The following is a 20,560-nucleotide window of genomic DNA, read 5'->3' as shown; positions in this document are numbered from 1 at the left end:
GGTATCATCTGTTAACTATTCTTATGATGCCACCCAGGTTTGGTGAAGTTATCAGGGGACCAGTTATGATCCCTCAAACCAACTATCAGGTTGGCTCCAGTGAAGCACCCACTGAGGAATCCTGCCCCTGAACCATACATCGCCAAACTCGATGAAATCACCAGAACAGTCTTTGGATGATGCCCTGAAAATCGTGGTGCATACCTTTAAAAATGCGCTCCTGCGAAAAGACCAGCAAAAAATACCCCAACCAAATACCTTGCATTAGCATTTGTTCATATTTGGAGCGGGACATGTCGGACAATTTTGTCCGAATGTGCTAAATTTGCCCAGCGAGATCTGGTATTTGTTTCATCTGAATCTCCAACCCTCAAAAGTGATGCTGTTTCAGGGTGGGGAAGAATCCACCCAAACAGCATCACTTTCCAATTTTGTTATTTAACTGGGGACCCCAGATTCTCCTTTAAAGGTAGATTTAAAAGAAGATAGAGCTCCCTAGTTTAAAACAATTCATTGAAAGTGATGCTGTTTCCACTGGAAGGGTGTTTTGTGAGGAGATGATGCTTTGACATTTGTTTGGTAAATGTTTTGGTGGGGGTGATTTGTGAGAGATTTACATGCTTAATACCCGCTTGCACTGGCTTGGAGTTGTTTCTCAGGCTAACAACCTACCTCAAAGGGTTGTTGTGATTAGGAAATTAGGAAAAGAGTTGGTGGGGAGAGAGCCATGTATGTTTTGATGGGAGTGGGAGGTGTTTTGTGAGCTGGTACAAAAAATCATTGTTTGTTCATGGTGGGGGAGGGTGGCCGCCCATACGCCGGGCGGGGGGGGGGGGCAAACTCAGGTTTTGTCCCCGGGTGCCAGTTTGCCTAGGTACGCCCCTGGACCTCTTGGTGTTTTCAATGCAAGCAGTGTTCAGGGATCATTTGCTGTTGCCTGCCTCCGAGTAGCAACCCTGGACTTCTTTGGTGGTCTCCCATCCAAGTACTAACCAGATACCAACTGCTTAGCTTCCAAGATCTGGCAGGTCAAATGCTGGATTTGAAAATTGCTTTTTTGTACAAAATGGTTGTGTCAACTCTTTCTGCCTTATCCCACAGTGACATGAGACAAGTATGTTTATCTGTTTGAGAAAGAATGGAAGACATGTTGGTGTAATCACATCAAGCACGCCACCACTATTCTGGCTCAAGGCTGCAGTGTGTCAAGACCTTGCTAAGACTTGGCTCTTGCCATGAGACTCTGGGGTGGGCCAGGAGCAGGTTGCAACGTGGGAACCCCTGGCTTGGTTTGCTGTGTAGTTTTGCTGATGGGTTTTGATTTGGGTGCATAGTAACTTTCTCATTCTCCAAGCTGACCTGTGCGTATCGATGGTTTGGGCTCGAAGACTCGGAACTGCCTGAGAGTACTTCTAGTGATTTCATCCCACTGGGATCCCAGCGGGGAAGAGTTGGCGAGAGAGGTTGGGAAAGGGATATTAACCAAGATTTGTTATAGTGGAATTCTGTTTCAACAAAGTTTGCTTATACATTGTTCATGATATCCTGTCGATAAACTGATGTCTGAACCCAAAAGTCTAGTTATTGTTAGAGCTGACAAATCCTGACACTGTGATGCCTTTTCCAGCAGGTATTTCTATCTTTTTAGGGAGAACTACCTCATATGGATAATTATGAATCTCAAAGAAGGAGACTTGCCACCTGTACTTAGAATGTATTGCGTGATACTGGATCAACCATGATTTTCAGAAATTTTGATTTTCCCAATAGCAGCATAAATTTTCTTGCATTAATTTGTTAAATTACATCTGTGCCAATATTATGAGAGCTTAAAAGCAGGTGTATAATAGGTAGTGCTTGGGTGTGTGTGTATGAACTTATCAGCTTCTCTTATCCTCCATTCCAAAGGCTGCTTCTGCCAACTTTGATTAATTCAATTTATAATTTAATTCAATTTTGATTATTTGATTTTAATTCTCCAATTTATAAACAGCTGTTCCCCGACGAGCTCTCCATCCAACTCCAGTGTCCATTAAGTAACCTCCAGCAGTGACTGCTTACAAAAATGTAGAGTTCATCATTTGCAGTAAAACAATGTTCTCAATGAATGCACATACATTTTCCTTTAAAGAGATTGATCTCTTCTTATGAAGGAAGTTGTAACATCTGAAGCTGTCCCAAGTGTTTAAGAATATGTACTAGCAAATCCAAAGCCTCAGGCAGCTGCCATTTGGTAATCTGATCACCGTACTGAACTCTTCCCCCGTTCATTAGTAATATTGCCATGTTTTCCCCAGCAGAGCCACTTGATGACTGACAGCTGATTCAGATGATGATCATGGTCAGCCTCTTATTAACCATGTTTATGGTGCATGGGCCATCTGCACTGTTTGCTGTAAGCAAAGCCACAGTTTTGCATGCTAGAGGGCAGCCCTCCCAAAACATGTTGAGCATTTGGTATATAAAATTATGCCTTCTGCTCATGGCAGGTGACTCAGATGACCTGTAATCAACAAACATGATTTGATTAAGGCAGGAAGAAGGCACATGACCATAAACAGGCTGATTGTATAATCTGGGCCGAACATCCTGCATTGGGTGCTTGTCTGAAATTCACCTCTTGACTGGAGAGGACAAGTGTGGTTCAGTGAATACACTGACAACTAGCAATTTTGCTGCTTTTTTTGGTTCTGGGAAGAACTAATATAGACAACAAAAGACACCTGAGTGAGTTTTCCAAAGCATTTTCAATTAAAGCCTTTCTTTGGTGGGTGTGGATGAACATTTAATTCTTTCAGAAATTTGACTAATTCCACAGGTGAACAGGGGACAAGAGCTGAGCTGCTCATAGTGAAATCTGAGTCTGGGAGCCAATATGTCAGGGCACTCCTCCCAGCTGTTGGTAGAAATGAATCTAGCAGGTTACACCAGGATGACTAGAAATGTTTGCATTTTAAGTTCTTTTGGCAAAGTATATGAGGTCTAGGTGATTCAAGAAAGCAACATTATTGGGTTTTATTTTCAGATCCTACAGAGATTCTTTAAAGTGACTGAGACTGTATTACTGCAATACTTCCCTTTTCCTGAGATGGAAGATTTATTAATATATCGTATTTATAACCCTACATTTCTTCCGTCATGGAATTCAAAGATGCATACATAGGATTCCCAAGAGTTTCCCTTCCAATCATTGACCAGACCCAGAGCTGTTTAGTGTCAGCAAGAGAGGAGTACGGCATCATGTGCCTAAAGTTAGATTAGCTTGGACTCCAGGGGCGATATTTTATGATTAATAAACCTTTATGTTGCACACCATACATGCACAAATAAAGTTAGTAGGGTGGTGAGAACCGCAAAGGATTGCGAAGAGCTCCAAGCGGACCTTGATAAATTAGGTGAGTGGACTAAGAAATGGCAAATGCAGTTCAGTGTAGCAAAATGTAAAGTGATGCACATAGGGGCAAAAAATCCAAACTTCACATACACGCTATAGGGGTCAGTGCTATCAGTCACAGACCAGGAAAGGGATTTGGGCATCTTAGTTGATAGTTCCATGGGAATGTCAACTCAATGCATGGCAGCTGTGAAAAAGGCAAACTCTATGCTGGGTATCATTAGGAAAGGAGTTGATAATAAAACTGCAAAGATTGTCTTGCCCTTATATAAAGCAGTGGTGCGACCGCACTTGGAGTACTGTGTTCAGTTCTGGTCGCCACATCTCAAAAAGGATAGCAAAGAGATTAAAAAAGTGCAGAGAAGGGCAACGAGGATGATTGAGGGACTGGAGCACCTTCCTTATGAGGAGAGGCTGCAGCATTTGGGACTCTTTAGTTTGGAGAGGAGACGTCTGAGGGGGGATATGATTGAAGTCTATAAAATTATGCATGGGGTAGAAAATGTTGACAGAGAGAAATTTTTCTCTCTTTCTCTTAATACTAGAACCAGGGGGCATACATTGAAAATGCTGGGGGGAAGAATTAGGACTAATAAAAGGAAACACTTCTTCATACAACGTGTGATTGGTGTTTGGAATATGCTGCCACAGGAGGTGGTGATGGCCACTAACCTGGACAGCTTTAAAAAGGGCTTGGACAGATTTATGGAGGAGAAGTCGATGTATGGCTACCAATCTTGATCCTCCTTGATCTGAGATTGTAAATGCTTTTGCATACCAGGTGCTCGGGAACAGCAGCAGCAGCAGGCCATTGCTTTCACATCCTGCACGTGAGCTCCCAAAGGCACCTGGTGAGCCACTGCGAGTAGCAGCGTGCTGGACTAGCTGGACTCCATGTCAACTAGCAGCTGCAATGCTGTCTCTTTCCTATTACCATCTCTAAATGAAACTGTTCTCTTTTTCAGGGAGAAAACTGAGGCAAATGCGAAGATCCTATATCTGACTTAGATTAGAGCATATTCAGTTACTGCTGATTTCTTTGGTTTGTTTTGACAGCAGTACCTTTCATTTATTTTATTCTTGTTAGAATTTTGTGTTTTGTAGTCCCTATGTATACTTGACCACAGCTGCATGTTATGCAATATCCTGCGGAGGTAAGGGGGGTATCTCTTGTTCTTTGCTGATCATAGCATTTATTTTAGACTATTGTAACATGCTCTACATTGGACTGCCTTTGAAGATGGTTTGGAAGCTGGAGCTGGTGCAGAACTCAGCAGCACAGCTGCTACCAGGTATCTCAGGACATCATCACATAACAACTGACCTTAAGGAAGTTCACTGACTTCCTATTCACTACCAGACCCAATTCAAGATGCTGGTACTGATGTACAAAGCCCTAAATGGCTTGGGTCCTATTTATCTGAAGGAATGCCTCCCCCGTTATAGTCCTGCCTTTGCACTATCAGCGGGGGAAGGGGGCTTCCTGGCAGCCCCATCACCTTCTGAGATTTGTGGGGTGGGGGATACCTTGGAGGGCTTTTAGTGTGGTAGTCCTGGCACTTTGGAATACTCTCCCTGCAGAGATCAGCCAGGTGCCTGCTGACTTTTCCAGAATTTAGGTGACTGGCAAAGACCAGTCTCTATACCCAACTAAAGGGGTGATCCCTGCTGGGCAGTGCCTCCCCACTCCTTCCCCCTTACTTTCCTTTTTTATTTGGTACCTGTTATCTCATACTGGCTATTTGTGCAGCCGCAGTCAAAATGTTGAAGTGTGTTGGGGGGGGGGCATTATGTGGGAGGGATGATTATGTATTTTTAGGAGGGTTATGGTAGGGGATAGAGATGTTTTTAAAATATATTTTAATATGGTTTTTAAATTGCTTTAAGTGTTTTATAACTTTTCCCTGCTGGGGAGTTCAGTGATGGGCAGGAAATAAGTTTACAGCTAATAATAAACAAACAAAAAACAAACAAATAAATAAATATTGTATTTTTGGTGGTCTGAAGCAGAAACAGAGTGAGGGGAAACTGTGTCGGGGTGCACGTGCGTCCTGGGCCCCTGTTGCAGTGTCGCCCACCATGCCCTGGAACGCCGTTGCCATGCCCCTTGACAGCCCCCCCACCCCGCCCTGTGGGTGCTACGCCACTGGTCTGAAGACTGTTTGAAGGTTATGTCTTTCCATCAGTTTTTCCGTTCAGTTGGTGAGTTCCTTGATATATGATAGAAATACCTTCCCTGTCGGGGTCTGAATTTCCTCAGTTATTCATTTTTCTCTCGGTTTTTAGTTCTTCTGATTTTCATAGTGGAGTAACTATTTCCTTGTAGAGCCCAGTCTAGGTTAGGCTCACAAATCCTTTTTGCAAGGCCTTTGACAATACATGGAAGTTTGTTTCTTTCCTGATATCTGGAATTCTTAACTATGATTAAACTGTGAAGTTACATATGCATGTCTTATTGTTAACTAGGTTCATACCTATCATGGACAAAGTCTGGTCTGTGACATCTTAGTCATATATACCAAACATATTGCTAGTTTTCTATCTCTCTACCTCTCTCATTTATTTAAAAGTCTTGATATAAAATAATTGGGAAAATTAATTAACTGCCTTTTGGATTAGTGCATATGATCTTCAAGCTATTGCCAGATTTAAGTCCACACATAAATGAGACAAAGCATATGTGGAGGATCAAAAAGGCCTAATAACATTGTATGTCTTTTAAATCCACATTAGTTAATTAGTGCGTATTAAATGACAAGAGTAACAAATATGGGAAAGGATTATAGCTTTAAAAACACTTGGTTGTTAAATTCAGTTTTCTGAACTTCGTTATATCATGAAAATGGTTTATAGTGCTGAATTAAATATTCAAAAAAATGTCATGGACCAGCTGGGTCCAGAAGGTACTGAGGACTCCTCTGATGAAGAGTCAGCAGGAAGTCCTGGCTCCTGTCCACAGCCAGCAGTAGAAATGGCCCAGTGAGAAGCAGCGCCTGTGGGGCCAGACATTAACCTACAGCCAAACACCAATGTAGTGACCCTTCAGTCCTTCAGCTCTGAGCTAGCTGTGGAAAGCCAGTTGCCAGTCTGCTCACCCCCCTCATCCCCAGAGCCTCAGGAACAGAGGAGGAGGAGAGCATGCAGGGCCCTACAAGACAGAAGACGAAGTGCGCGCTTGGCAGCCCAGCACAGGTCCTGCATGCATAGTGAGGAGGAGTATTTGCGGGATCAGGTCTGAGGCGTCCAGCAGGTATACAATTTTACAAGCCCTCTGAGTAGCCTTGCATTTATAAGCAGCTGGAAATGGCATGGCTGTGTCGAAGCAACATGTTGAATTGCTGCTGACCTTGTGGCTCCTGCTTGGAATTATCTGTTCTGTTGTGACCTTGGCCTGCATCTCTGGACTTATGTTTCTGGTTTACCCTTGGACTTGTTGCTGTGAGTGTTGGAACTTTTGTACTTGATTTTTGGAACACAACTTTGACTGTGAAAGCTGAACTCTGTATGTGTGTGAGAGAGTGGGTACTGGGAAACCACGACAAATAACCAGTTTGCCAAATTTTGAAGCATTAACCACCCCCACTCCCAAATCTGTATAAGCAGATGTTTGGTAGGTGGTGGTCTGGCGCTGGATCCTTCCTTATTCAATTCCGGGGTGGGGGGGGTCCTTCCTTTCCTTCATTAAATCTTCTTCCTGAAATTCTGTGAATCACTGGTTAATTTGTGCCATGTGGTGAAGCAGAACTAAGGATAACCCAGTACATAAACTTCTGAATAGCTATAAGTAGCAATGAAGAATCTTCAGTATGGATTTAGTTATTTGTTGATAAACATGTACCTGAATCCACCTACATATTCCATCTGGACTTTTTTTCAGCTTGAGCTAACAAGCTAATTTAAGACTGGCTTGTTCAATCAAAATGCTCCAATATGATGAGTCCTGATTTTCATTCAAGTGTGCCCCTGTCCCAAAAGGGGGGGTGCAGCTGTGGGGGGATGTGGCACCCAGATTGAATTCCGGGTGCTGTTTTAAGTAGCTCCGCCCGTAGTTATATAGATACATTGATATTCTAGTGCTAATTTTTAAAAACAATAAAGAGCCCCCTGATCAGGAGGTGGGATCGCTGCCATAGGGTCAGGATCAGGGGGAAAGGCTGCCATGTTGGTGGGAAAGTACAAATTTAATAGTGCTCTATTTTTTGTATGTTTCTTGTATATGTGAGGAGCTTGCTAACTAAGATCAGATCCTTGTTTATTACAAAAGCATGTGCTTCTGTTGAATTCTAGTAACGTGCACATGAAAATCCATGTGTTCAAAAAAAAAGCTGTTCACAGGCTGAAGTACTGAGACTATTGAAGTGAAATAACTGCCAAGGCCCTGACCTGGATGGCCATGGGTTAGGCTAGCCCTGTCTTATCAGATCTTGGAAGTTAAGTAGGGTTGGCCCTGGCAAGTATTTGGGTGGGAGAACACCAAGGAAATCTAAGGTCGCTGCTTAGAGGCAAGCAATAGCAAACCACCTCTGTTTATCAGTTGCCTGAAAATGCTACAAGGTCATCTGAAGCCAACTGTAACTTGATGGCACTTTCCACCCCTAGCAACTGACATGGAAATCCACAGGCCTTGCTTTAAAGTATAAGGATGTTTAGTATAAGGTGGTAAAACAGACAAATGACTAAGATATCCTTCTCAAGACCATTAGTGCAATATTGAGGGAAAATTTAAAGCAGCAGATAGTTATTATTATTATTTATTCGACTTATTAGACCGCCCTACCCTCGAAGGGCTCAGTTGAAAGAAGTGTTCCTTGATCATTGTGCTGGTGACTTCTTCCTTTAAAGTATCTACAGAAAGCTACAGGAATTATCTGACAACAGGAAAAAATATTGACAAAACTCTAGGGCAAGTAGATTTGAGTCCAGTAGCACCTTACAAAATTTAGTTAAATCTCATGATCAAAGAAACAATTGCAATGGGGACTGAAGAAAGTTTAAAGAAGTTCTTCAAGTATCAAAAGGGCCTCTTCCAGTTGCTTTATCTTACTGTGTTTTTAATCAATGTGCTTTATGGCAGCTTTGCAGCAATGCTGAATCAGGATGCATGTTGTGTTCAAGTTCTGCCAGTTGTTGTTTTAGCTAAAGGACACAGAGAAGCTAGACCAAAGAAGAAATTAGATAAATGGTTCATTGTCGATTCTAGTCTATGTTTTGCTCAGGATCTTCCAGGTAATTTTTGTGAATCTCTTGTTATCAAGCACAGAGGTATCTCAGATCATGTCTTCTCGTTCCCATAACTTTTCAAAGGGAGGAAGAATGGATGATTGTGAATTCAGATGCACAGTCTGTAGGCATGAATGTTTAACTGTGATGACAGTTAACACTGTGACAGACTATTGGAATAGCAACAAACTCCAAATTAAGAGTAGATTCCTTTTTAAATTAAATTGCTGTATAGTTAAGTGAAGTGGGGTAGCCGTGTTAGTCTATTGTAATAAAATTAAGCAAAAGTCCTTAAAGACTAACAACATGTATTTGAATATGAACTTTTATAAGTAGGAACTAATTTCTTCAGATATGTGAAAAGGAAATCATTTGGGGAATCCTTAAAAGGAAAATTATAGAAGATGGAAGGAGTTGAAGTGGAGAGAGGTTTGGTGTGGATTTCATCATGACTCCATTCTAGCCCCCTTCCAGAGAATTATACTTGAAAGATTTATGATGGGAGTTATACCATAGTTCTGAAAGCCAGCATTACTTGGAAAAGGGCGTAATCTTGCCAAATATAAGAAAAACATGGTATAAAATGGTTGGGTTACAGAAGTTTTAAAAAACATATTGACTAATTGATCTTAACCAATTGTGACCAATTTTGGGCACTCCAAACCTAGGTTCAAGAATATTCCAGAGGCATAGCTCCAAGGGGGTGGGGGGTGGGGCACGATGCACCAGGTGTGCCCCCCATGGGGGTGCAGTGAGGGCATTCCGGGGGCGTTCCAGGGGCAGAACTCAGGGTGGGTCAGGGTGTTCCAGGGTGGGTCAGAGGCACCGAGTGCTTTTCCCCCTTGCTACACCTCTGGAATATTCTATAGGACTTCCCTCCACACAATTGGTGAAAGTCTATTATGCATTTAAATTATCAGTTAATGTATGTTTAGGAAGTGTGGCTTCTTCATAGAATGACTGCCAAAAAGGATTATGACCACTGATTCTGAAATCAGACAAAAATAGGTTTCACTGTTTACAGCAAAAGAGCACTCAGATCATATGACTGTTCTGTGATCTGAACTATGAGATGGTTTTTTAAAAGTCCATTGCATATCTTTAAAGACGTTTAAAAGTTCACATAGGAAGTTTCTTGACTTTGAAATTCAGATTCTAAGTTTTCTAGCAGCTGTTTAATCATTTGGTTATGCTGACCAGAGCATTCAAGTTAATCTAATAACATCTGGAAGAGTTACTTTTCCAAGCTAATACAAGCTCTCTATAACATCAGAGCAGTTCAGCCACTAGCATCAAAAAAAGTTAGTGCATGACTGCAAGAAAAAAGGTGCCAAACCCATTATTAGTATATTTTATGAGTTAACAAAATCAGGCTAGAAAGGCCCAGAAACTTTCAATTTCCTAAGTCTTTGTGATAACATTGCCATCCTTCCTTAAGAAAAAAAATCCCACTATCATTCATATGTTTGTTAATTTTCTTGAATATATGTCGCTTCTGAATTGTCTAAAGCTTAAAAAGGGTTAGCCAAGAAGTATAGTAGCTGAGGAAGAAGCAATTCCCAGATAGTTTGGGGGATTAAGGGATGGTTTCATGGCCCAGATGTGGATGCTTAGAAGGGTGGACTCTATGGCATTATATCTCACTGAGGTATTTGTCCTCCCCAGGCCCCATCCCCAAAACTTCCGGAGTTTTCCAATCTGGATCTAATAACCCCACCCCTCAACCCCTGTTGGTGGCTAGGGGAGACCCAGCAATCTGTTCCTGGATGGCCCAAGCTAGCGTGATCTCATCAGATCTCAGAAACTAAGAAGGCTGGCCCTGATTAGTACTTCAATGGGACACACACGCACACACGCACCCTGGAAGTCCAGGGTTGCTACACAGAACCAGGCACTGGAAAACCACCTTGGTTTATCCCTTACTTTGAAAACCCTATGAGGTCCCCATAAGTTGACTGTGACATGACAGCACTTTCCACCACCATCATGGTTCAGTAATACAACTTATGTTTGGCATGCAAAAAGCCCCAGGTTCAGTCCAAGACACCTCCAGTAAAAAGTGTTAGGTGAGGTAAACAACTTTTTCCTGGATACTATAGACACAACACAAGTTGATGATGATGATGATGATGATGATGATGATGATGATGATGATGATGATGATGATGATGATGATGATGATGATGATGATGATGATGATGATGATGATGATGATGATGATGATGATGATGATGATATCCATTCAGTCATTCTGGACCCTTAGCGACCCAATATGCAAGCTCTTTCCACATTTTTCGATTAAGTACTGCTTCCTTCAGCTGGTTGATGTTCATGCCTGTATCAGCTTTTATGGTATCCAGCCATCGTATTCTTTGGCATCCAGGTCTTCTCCCGCCACTGACAAGTTTGAGCATCATAGATTTTTCTAGTACAGTCAGTACAGAATACTAATCTTGATAGACTAATGACTTGATTGTTTAAAATAGCTTTGACACCAACTCCAACTTTGACACTATAAAATAGCTTTGACACCAACTCCAAACTGCCTATTTCTTTAAGAGCTTCTCTGAACAACTCCATATCCTAGGACTTGTGCAGAAAGAAGTACCTGCTTTTACTATAGGGAAACCAAGCTCAATCTGAATTCAGTCCTACGTACAGTTCAGGTAAAGGCACAGTGCAGACGTTTCATAAGATGTATATATTTCCAGTCCTGAAAAATCAAAGGCATGGAAGGTAAATGCATTAGAGAGCCATTATAAGAGTTGATGGAGATACATACTGATAGAGGCTGAAACACTGCATAGCTGTCTTAAAGTGCAGTGCAGAAATTATAGGGGAATCTTGTCCTATTCATTCACAGGCCCACTGTTCTTCTGCCTACTGCAGAGAGGACTTGTCCCATCATACATACTCTATTGGGTGGTGTAGCTGGCGTAAAACAGTTTCCCCAATAAATAAATAATTGACTATGCTGCAGATTTATCTTTTGCTTCCTTTGATGTTTACTGACAAGAATCCATTGTTCTCCCCTTGGACAGTTCAAGGAAAAGACCACAGGCAACTATCTCAGAAATTGCTGATAGTCCTGTGTGTTTCTTCAGTTTTGTTGCTTTTTAGCCAGGTACTTTTTAGACCAGTTCTTAAGATGTTAGTGCCTTAAGGACTATATTTAGGCAGCCTCAGATCTGCTGGCAGGGGACAAAAGCTTTACCCTCAAACAAAGGAAACTGATGACGTCAAGGCTGGTGGGAATGAAAAGGGAGAAGAGAAAATAGGTTAGAGACTCAAACAAGCCAGCCTCTTATGCCTTGTATTGCAGATGACTTGTTCTCTGAGCTGCTACATGCTTGGTTATTTAATATTTTTATAGCTATTTACCTTTCCAAACAGAATCTTCTGTCCTTTCAGCACAGGTCTGTTTAGGCTTTATTTTTCCCTAAGCCTCTCATACATGGGAACAAGAAAGACCAAAAGAGCTATCTAGGCCAGTGTCCTGCTATGTCAGCAAGATGTTTCAGACAAAGGGTGAAAAGCAGGAGTGACTGGGGTGTGAACCATGCTGTTTCACTGACTTGCAGTTTTCTGCAGTCCCAGATTTTTGCGCTGTCAACATACCTTGGACACAGTTCATGAGTATCAGTCTCTCTCTTTTTTTTCTGGAAAAACAAACATGCCCTCCAAATTTCTGTAAATGCTACATTTCTTAAGTGCCTTCTGTATCAAAATAACTGTTCAGTGTTATTTATAGTGCAGAATGGCTCTCTCAACAAGAGACAATTTTTATTTAAATTTGGTGGGGTCATTGGGAGCTCACTATAACTATTTCATATGTTTAGAGCTGCCAGGTCCACCCCACCCCTTGCCTGGCCACCAGTGAGGTTTAGAGGGATAGGGTTGCCTTGCCAGATGCAGGTAGGAAAACTCCTGCAGCTTTGGGGATGGAGCCTGGAGAGGATTGGGAGGATTGCCAAAGAGTCCACTTTTGAAAACATCAATTTTCTCCAGGAGAACTGATCTCTGGAGATGAGCTGTAATTCTGGGGGCTGGCAGCCCTACATAGTTAGATCTGAGCCTTGGTTAGCAGTTGACCATTCCTGTTTAGAAGGTTTGTCTACATCAGGGGTGTCCAACTCTGGTTCCCAGATGTTAACAGACTATGATTCCCATCAACCCCTGCCAGCATGGCCAATTGGTCATCCTGGCAGGTGCTAATGGGAATCGTAGTCCATGAACATCTGAGGCACCAGGGTTGGACACCTTTGGTGTACATTGTAGGCCTTTCTAGGGCAGAGGTCTGCAACCTGCGGCTCTCCAGATGTTCACAGACTACAATTCCCATCAGCCCCTGCCACGATGGCCAATTGGCAGGGCTGATGGGAAATGTAGTCCGTGAACATCTGGAGAGCTGCAGGTTGCAGACCCATGTTCTAGGGGATAAAAAGATCCCTAACAGATTTTATTTTTAGCACTATAACCATGCAAGACATACTAATAGATTTGGGTGGTAGACTTGGCAACATGCTGATGATCTCTCATACTGATTATTGTGAATGACAAACTACATCAGATCTCATGTAACATTCAAACACATGTACAGAAATTCCAGTGGCATTTTTGAGGGAAAAAACCCAACAGAACAATGTGTATATGATTCACTGGAAGGGGAAATGCAGTTGGAGGCATTTTGAATGAAGAGGTGTGGCTGCTGAAAAAATAATTGTGTGCTGATGTGCACAAACACACACAACACATGCACAAAGGTGTATAATGTACACTTTTATATTATTTATTACTTTTATATTATTTATTACTTTTTATTACTATATTTATTACTTTTATTACTTTTATACTTTTATATTATTTATTAAATTTTTATACTGCCCTCCCTCGCCAATGCATGCTCAGGGCTGCTCACAACATAATTAATAAATATAAAATACCAGTATCATGTAATTCATAAAACCAGATATAAATTATCACATAGCTCAAATCATATTGCCTGGAAGCAGTTATGAACTGGATAAGGACTAATAAATTGAAGCTGAGTCCAGATAAGACAAGTTGTCTGTATTCTGGGTCCCAAGTTTCTGAGATCCAGGGATACCTGGTTTTGGGTGGGGTTATATTGCCCGAGAAAGGTCGGGTGTGAGACATGGGAGTGCTCCTGGATTCATTTTGTATATGGGGATGTTTTTATGTTGTAGTTGCCTAGAGATCTTGCATATAGGCGGGGTATAAATTTTAAAAATAAATAATAAATAGATATTCCCAATAAAACCAAATACAAGATGGTTTGCCCAACCCACAATCTATCCCTGTGCTAAAATGTAAATAGGGTGAATAACCCTAATTCAGTAAAATTGGGGAACAATCATACACCAGGCCTCAGTGATAATGATAGAGGTGGTTTAGTATGGAGTCCAGCAAATGAGGAAAGAAGGGAGGTTTGTGTTCAAGTCAGCAGTTGATAATAACCATTGCCATCCACAACCATGAGCCTGTAAGAACATGCCTTGCAAGCCTTGTGGAACTGAACTTAGTCAGTCGAGGCTCTGGTTTCTCTAGACAGAGAGTTCCACCAGGTAAGAAGGGTCACTTTTGTAAGTTAAGGACAGTTAGATAAGCTTTGGGCCAGGGACTAGCAGGCAGTTGTCTCTCACAGAGCGCAAGGCTCTCTGAGGGGTATATTGAGAAAAGTGGTCCTGCAAATAAAAGGGTCCCAAACTGTTTCGAACTTTCAGGGTGAGCATCAGCACCTTGAACTTGTTCCAAAGCTCAATCTGGAGTCAGTACAGCTGACAGAGCACTGGTCATATATAGAAAGGACCCATGCAGCTGCATTCTGGATCAATTGCAATTTCTAGAACAGCCTCAAGGGTGTGTGATTAAGTTTTTTTTATATAAGAGGTTTTTTAATATAAGATTTTTTATATATTTAAGGTTTTTCAATATTATATCTATATATAATATAAAAAACCTTAAATATATAAAAAGCCTTGTATTAAAACATATGAAAACCTTAATCTTTAAGAAAGATTAAAGCATTTATTCTCTGATATACAAGTTTCTCTGTGTTGTTTCTGATATACAGGTTTCTCTGTGGTAACTGCTTTAGAAGATACAAAGGAGAATGTTCTTTTCTTATGTAAACAGTTTGTTTCATAACTTTTCTATGTAAGCAATTTAGAAAGGCCGCTAAAATGTTTATTTACACCAGCAATGAAACACTTATTTAACTGTGAAAGAATATATCTTGTTCATCTTTGATGACTGAAATGTAATAAAGACCCCTTTTGTAGTCTTACATTTCAAAACTAACGTTGTTTTGAAATACTGATTGCATGATGGGAAGATGCAACTCATAACATGCCAGGGTTGAAAAAACATCAGTAAAACCTAGATTCTTTTGCTCTTGGGTCATAACTCTGACAAGGAATCTTTTGATAACAGAAGACTTACCATTCAGAATACACAGTTTATGGTTTTGAGGACAAAAAAGCCAAACAACGTCATCAATGAGATAGCAGTAACGCATCTTTTGCAATGAGGTAGCAGTGATACATCTCTTACAACTTGTGAACTTGTATAAATGGCTACATCTTGCTTCTGTAAATTGCTTCTAAACTCCAGAATCTAGAAAAAGATTCTGTTTTTTTCATTTCTGCAGTGGAATGAAACCTTTTACCTTATTTATACCTTATCTCAACTCTAAAGTTTTTTTGGGGGAGGAAGTTGGACTTTGGGGATTTTTGTTACGGCCTAAAGCAGCTGCAATGATTTCACCACAGCCTCCAGACACTCGGCCATGGTGTTGGAATAATATCCAACTGGCTGTCCATCAACATGTAAATTGGGTGTTATCTGCATTAAATCTTAGCCCAAAATTCCTGACTAGCTTGGTGAAGGGATGCATGTAAATGTTACAAAGCATTGGGGAGAGGATTACCCCTTGAGGAACTGCACATACTAAGGGTAGCGGGATGAAGTCATCTCTCCCTTCTGCCTTCAGCCTTGGAGAAAAGAGATCAGCTATTACGAGGCTGTCCCCCAAAATCTAATGTCGGTGAGGTGGTGGATCAAAAGATTGTGATCAGCCACATCAGACACTTCTGATAGATGAAGCAGTAACAGTACACTAACGTGCCCCAATCCAACTATTGACAATGATTGTCTGTGAAAGCACCAGTATGGTCTCCATCCCATAGCTGCGTTGGAAGCCAGACTGAAATGGATCAAGAGCTCCAGGAATGCCTGGATCTGCTCTCCCACAACTTTTCCCATCACCTTACCTCAAAATAGCAGAATGGAGACTGGGTGATAGATAGCTAGGTCTGTTGGATCTAGAGATGGTTTTTCAGTATAGATGTAACTACCACCTCCTTCAAGGACCATGGGAAGACCCCATAGATTGATAAGATCTTCCAGAGGTGCTTGTACCTCCTCTGTGCTGGCCTGAACTAACCAGGATGGGCAAGTCGTCAGCTTCACTTCAGCCAGGATCCTTTCAATGTCAGCCTGCAAGAGCCAAGTAAAACTGGCCCCTCTTCTCTGAAAATTCCCCTTCCTGGCAGCTGCTCATTTAAAGAAAAGTAACACTTGGGGTTGCTTTATTTTATAAAATAAGTGTACCCTTCCTTTTGTCATAACTCAGAGTGGTTTGTCATTAATGCTTTCTTTGGAAGAATTGTTCTTCAAGACTGTTTGAGAGCTCTGGCTGGTGCAGAGTGCCACTGCTTCCATTTTGATGTGGCTAGGCATGAAAGCCCATTGAACCAGTTTTTGTTAATCTGCGTAGTGTTATCTGTGTAAAAACTCAGGATTCTGAAACAAACAGTCTGATTCCCATTGTGGAGAAAATCCATTAATAAGACATGGGCTATATACACAGCTCTTTTTTTATCCATGTAATTGATTATGATAATAAACTTGCAGTAAACTAGCCAGCATTAATCTTTACTCAGTTTAATATCCCACTTTTTGGCCAACCTGAAGAGTTAAGACTTACAAAACATACCAACTCAGAGAATACTGGTTCCCACTGCAAAGCCAGGAGAAGCTTCAAGTCCAAGCTTCAGAGTGGCCATTTCCTACCCTCTTTAGCATTGTGTGAGAAAGAAAGATAAATTTTAAAAACCTAAAAAAGTACAATAGAAGTAATTCCCTATGCAAGCAGCGATTCATTACTGACTCATGAAGTGATGTCACATCATGACATTTACTAGGCAGACTTTGTTTACAGGTGGTTTGCCACTGCCTTCTCGCCTTCTCCAGTCATACATACTTTACACTCAGTAAAATGGCAGGCTGAGTCAATCTTGAGCTGTCTACCTGCAACTGACTTCTATTGGGATCAAACTCAGATTGTGAGCAGAGCTCTGACTACAGTACTGCAGTATACCATTCTGGACCACCTGACCCCAGTTTTTATTCTTCAAAAAACTGGTGTCCACATTATCTGTCAGTGTTATGTTAGAATTTTTGGCCAATCACAGAAGGCCACTCTTCATTAAGAAAGGCAATTACATCTCCTAAAAATGTTAGGATGGTTTGGAGCAAAAAATAGGAAAAAGGTTGGAGGCTGTGATGGACCATTTCACAGTGTCACACCAAAATGCCATACTATTGATTTCTCAATAAATAATGATCACTGATTTTCTCACGGAAATTAACAATGGAATTGTCAACAAATATTTCTTCAATTCAGGTAACAATTGCTAATAATCTCATGTTTAAAGTTGGTGGATATACCTCTTTACATAGCCTCAGAAGCACCCAGGCAAATGAACACACAACAATGGTAACTAAATATAGATGTTGCTGTCTTGCCTGTCTCCAGGTGGATGCTGGTAGCATCTGGTAGAGGGCATGGAACATCTCTAGGCCCTACCAGCACAAAGGAACATGAAGGAGTCACAATTTTCTGCTCCCTCCCAAAGAGGATATGTGTATGCTCACATTCATGCATGTATGTTCATCAAATGAGGGATGGGAGGCATGATTAATGGAGTGGGGGCATTGAAGGTTATCTGGTCCACAGTCCCTCCAAACCGAGACCCAACCTAAGGTGCCACTCCCTCCCTCAAGAGAAGAGACAGCTATGACTCACTTGTACTACTGCAAATGCTTTTTTGTGTGCAGACAGTCCTTGATTCAGTCTCTCTTGTTGTAAAAGATTTCTTTAAAATATAACAATACTGGCCTAGATGCATCAATAGTCAGACTTGGTGTCATGTGTTAATTGTTATAATTTTATATATAACATTATTATCTCACCACCACTAAAGAGCTCAGTGTGACTTTCAAAATCCTTCCCCCTGTTTTATTTCCCAGAAACTTTGTGAGAGAGACAGTGAGAGGTTCAAGGTCTGTCACTTTGTAGCTGAGAGAGAATCTGTACTGAGGTCTTACAGTCTGATATTTGGTTTATTATACCACATTGGCTTTTGTGGTAGAGTCATATGTACCAAGAAAATCAGTGTGGTATAGTGGTTAGAGGGCCAGACTAGGATATAGAATACCCAGCTTCAGATCTCCACTCTGCCTTGAAAAATTTCTGGGTGACCTTGGTCCAGTCACTTAGTTTAACCTACTTCACATGGTTCCTGGGAAAATAAACTGGAGGACAGGAAAGAGATGCTTTGGATCCTGATTGGGGAGAAAGGCTTTGTATAAAAGCAGTAAATAATAAATTAAATTTAAGTACAAATGATGGTTATTTTTAAAAATTGAAATAATTTATCGGTTCCTTTACCACAAGCTCAAGATTGCTTAGCTAAAATTTCACCTAACACATTAAATAACCCTCAGAACCATAACAATGTACCTATACACAATAATAGGAAATTGTATTCATATAAAATTGCACAGTACTGTTTTTAGTTATTCATTACAAACTAGTCACAAGATAGGGATCCCTAATTATCTGTGAGAAAAGGCTACCACATTGCTGAAGAAGTGGGTATTACCCCATGAAACAGGAGAACACCGGAGAAACCTGTCCAGCAAGATATTTACCTGTTTATGGACTAATTTATCTTCAGAGAGGACTACTTAAGTACATTTGCCATTCGGACTGCAAATCTGTATTGTTAGCTTTAAACATATCTGCAGATATGTTTCACACTTTGTTTGCATTTGGTGTTGAAGGGTTGTAGGTTGCACTTTATAATAAGCTGTGCATGTTTATTAAGTATATACAATTTGTGCTATTATTTCAGGTTTTGGTAGCCTGGGTACAGTACTTTGGGCTTTGTCCATTTGTCTGAGTGCAGAGAGTAGACACGAGCATCACAAGGAATATTTTTAAGTGTTGCAGCTAAATTCTGTTCCTTGAGTCCCATATCCCCACTTCTAGTCTTGTTGAAGCCTTCCAACCCTGTCCTTATTTCTTAACATGGTATACTCTTGTTTCTTAAAATGGCTTCCCAAGAACCTTCCCCCAGTGTGTTCCCTACTGTGGGTGTTCGTGTATGGTACAGACTTGCATGTACAACTGGAGCTTTGCTTACCATTTTTACCATAGCAGTTCCCACTGCCAAAGAGACACATTGCATAAAAAACTGAACAGCTGAACAAATGGCTGTTGCAAACATAGCAGACATACTGAGTTGAGCACAGTTCTGTCTCATGCACACACATCCCTTTGATTGTAACTTCTGTGTTTAGACAAATGTGATCCATTCCATTTGATGTGTTAAGTGACCGTTCACTGAAGCTGCATCAAGATTGCTATTAAAAAAAATAATTGTCTTCATGATCTACAATCCAGTGCTGATTTTACAGCATTAGTTTTGGGATGAAGAGCTATACTTGATCAGTGATGGACTACCACAAAAATGATGCACTTATTTTGTTTTCCGTGCTGCTGGTTTGTCAGGGATAAAGCAGGAGTACAGAGATAAAACAGTTGTGTGTGTTTATGTGTGTGTAAGTGAAATCCAACAAAGTCCTACCAAGAGGGGAAAAAACATGCTTATCTTGATAGCAGGGATTACAGGCAGGTCATGCATTGAAAGGTTCTAGAGGAACTGATCAAATGCTATCCTTAAATGATGCAGACAACATTTCTGGAATTAGGATCATCAGGATGTATCTTTAGTAATCTTTGGCATAATTATTTTACTATCTAAATATTAAATACCTATTGTCTTATTTTTTAATACCAAGGAAAGAGGCAATTGAAGACAGTGTGTCAGCATAAGCTTTCACAGCCCTGATGTACAAGTGTTTCTTCTGGATCATTTAGGAGTACCTTTTCCACAATTCTTTCCTTCCAGGGCCTGGAGGCCCTGGGTAGCCCGGCTCGTGCTTGTGAGGTTAGCCCGCTCTCTTATTAGTTCCAAGTCCCACTGCTAGATGAGTGATCTCAACAGATGGCTGTCCCAAATTTAAGGTTTGACTTCCATAGCACCCCTTGTAAAACTCGCCAAGAATAACTGAGATTCAATTCCCTGCAGCGCTGTGTAATACAACAGTGTTATTACATGAGCTGAAATTTCCCTCAGCACAGCTTAAATTCCAAGGCAGAGTGGCCTACCTTGGCAGATAAAGAGCTGGGTAGGGTATGTATATGTGAGAAAAAAGGATATGGAAAATGAATGAAGTTAATATTACTAAATAGAACTGAGGTTCTGAGGCTGTTGTCTCTGATGGTATAATTGAGACTGAAGCATTGGTATTCTGCCCTCTGCGGCACACTTCAAGAAAAGGTGTGGTAATGGCAGGGACATAGGTATAGATTTTTAGGGGGGAGTTCGGGGTGGGGCCACACCCCCACCCACCCCTAGGGCATGGCCACACCTTCCCAAGCCCTGCCCCTGGCCTAGCACTTCTAAAAGCAGCTCTCCGAGGTCAGGGATGGCAGACTGCCCTGCCCCTCCCCTCTGGGCAGAGGCATAGAGGCAAAATGGAGCCTGGTGCAAAATCTGAGCCCCCCTCCCCCCC

The sequence above is a fragment of the Sphaerodactylus townsendi genome, linkage group LG03, assembly GCF_021028975.2.
Source record: "Sphaerodactylus townsendi isolate TG3544 linkage group LG03, MPM_Stown_v2.3, whole genome shotgun sequence".
NCBI classification, from domain to species: domain Eukaryota; kingdom Metazoa; phylum Chordata; class Lepidosauria; order Squamata; family Sphaerodactylidae; genus Sphaerodactylus; species Sphaerodactylus townsendi.
The sequence above is the reverse complement of the archived record's forward strand: the minus strand, read 5'-3'. Positions refer to the sequence as shown.